This window comes from Macaca thibetana, chromosome 3 (assembly GCF_024542745.1).
Source record: "Macaca thibetana thibetana isolate TM-01 chromosome 3, ASM2454274v1, whole genome shotgun sequence".
Taxonomy (NCBI): Eukaryota; Metazoa; Chordata; class Mammalia; order Primates; family Cercopithecidae; genus Macaca; species Macaca thibetana.
The window spans coordinates 104809156-104811419 of NC_065580.1; the positions used below are offsets into that span (position 1 = coordinate 104809156).

At 40.6% G+C, this 2264-nt stretch overlaps 1 non-coding gene across 1 annotated transcript; it reads right to left on the reverse strand.

The window, feature by feature from the left end:
* Nucleotides 1-1806: 1806 nt before the first annotated feature.
* On the reverse strand, nucleotides 1807-1909 carry LOC126951758 (U6 spliceosomal RNA). The gene has a single exon (XR_007724625.1). It is a non-coding gene; the product is annotated as a U6 spliceosomal RNA (small nuclear RNA).
* Between the last annotated feature and the right edge of the window lie 355 nt (nucleotides 1910-2264).

The window sequence follows — 2264 nt, forward strand, 5'->3', positions numbered from 1 at the left end:
AAAAATGTAAAACACTTAGAAGGATGCCTGGTGGATAGAAAAAGCTCAGCTCAGTAAAAGTGAGCTATTATCACCATGGGCAGCAGATTGGAATCCATTTGTTAAAGCAGCATTGTGTTACATACTCATGCAAAAGCTGCTCAAGGGAGTTCTCTGGCAGTCATTTAAAGCTCTACTTTTATACACCTTTCATATTGAAAAGGAAGAAATCTGATAGCATCTTCCTTCATGAACAATAGTTCAGAGTACTAGTCCAGAGGGCTTCCCAATAGTCAGCTTCAATGTTAAGAGCTATGGACCAGGATCAAGCCTCTAGACACTTTTAAGGCTCCCAGAGCTTTGTCTGCATATGGCTGCTTCTGTGATCTCTTCTGTGACTTTTAGTGATTAGTAGAGATCCTCTAAAATAGAAAGGGCTTATCATATCATCATTGATGTATATAAGGAAGGAAGACCTAAGCAGACAGACAGTTATATCTACTCTACAGGTATAACTGGCTAAGAAGAGCCCCTGAGGGATGGGGATAACAGAAGCAATTATGAGTGAGAGAAAGGAATTCTTCATCATGGAATGTAGGGAGAGAGTAGAGGTCTGAACCTCAGGAGTAAACAGAGCCAAGGCCCATCTCATTGTGCTATAGGAGGAGAGGAGACCCCATGTATGCTTTTTGATATTCATGTCCCCACTACATTCTGGCCTCTTTTGCTATTGTCTGGCCAATGGAATCTGAGCTGAAGGAATGTATGTTCCTTTAAAGTGGATGCAGGTAAGTGTCTGCTGTGCCTTCTGCATCCTGTCTCCAACTGTACGCTAACTCTTTGAATCCAAGGTGGTGAAATGACGTAGTGGAAGAAATCTGAATCTCTAAGCCAGCACTTGGGGAACAGTCATTTGACCAGCATCAGTCCATGACATGAGTGAGGAAGAAAATGATTAAGTAACTGAGATTTGGGGAGTGTCTGATATGGCTATTTGCCTTCTCTACTCTAATGAAGGTAGAAATTGATGTGTTGAAGTGGAATGCTGCCATAAAAATCCCCAAAATAGGAGACATCAGCTGAACAATTAAATGGCCACCAGCAAGAAAACCAAACCAGAAGCCAGAAAGACCATGATTCTTGCCACACAGAGAGGCAAAACATTTAAGAAAATTGTTGTCTGTGATAACTGAGGGGATGAGTCACATATCTTCTGACTCTAGACATGGTTGGAAAGTATTTTAGCTATTCATAGTGGTAATCTACATTGTCTATTATGGGCTGCAGTTAACAAGGTAAGGTTCTAAAAAGATGAGCTCCAAGAAGAATTGGCAGATTAACAAGCAGAAATGAAGAAGAATAGTAATAGAGAAGGTTTAGAAATTTGTCAGGGTTAGAAAAACCAAATAACAAAAGTTAAAGTTTAGAAATGCTTGAGTGATGTTATTTCTCAAACTATTAATAAATAGTAACTAGTTTAATAATAATAGTAAACCTATTAATATTTTGCAAGGTGTGTTCTTCCCACAGATTGCTCCAGATAGCCTCAAGGTAGCAGCCATGAGATAGAGTAAGGGAGAAGTATGGGACGAAGGAAAATAGAAATATGTGGACATGAAAAACTAAGCTGACCAATAAATCGAAAGCCCAGGTTCCAGGGAACCCCTCATCTCTGGTTAAATCAGGAAGCGTGTTCACCCTGTAAAAAGCCCATGTCTAGGAAAGCATTTTAGGTCTGGCTACTGACACAGGGCACAGTAATGAAGTGGGAGGGGAATCACTGGAAGCAAATCAATTATAAGTCTACTAAGCTTTTTTTATTATTAAAAAAATATAAAATATTTCATGAATTTGCATGTCATCCTTGCTCAAGAGCCGTGTTAATCTTCTCTGGTTCCAATTTTAGCTTATATGCTGACAAAGCAAGCACTGTCTACTAAGTTTTTGAGGAAACCATATTGCTAGAGAAACTGCAAGCCTGAGCAGCCTCCAGTTGTTGAAGACTTACATCCATCTTGGACCTCCAAACATCCATATGCAGGAAGCAGGCTTCAAAAGTTGTATGGCCTCCAAATGAGGACTTGCCTCCCAACCCCCACTTTAGACATGGAGAAGAAGAATGATGGACAAGGAGGCTCCTCCCAGGAGGAGCCAATGACCCCTGAGGTTGGTGGACAGTGGACTTCTGGCACAGAATAGAATCAGAACATAATCAAGGACACTCTCTCTCCTCAATAGAAACTCTTCCCATGTCTGCCCAAAGTAATTCCTTAACTGTGATGGAT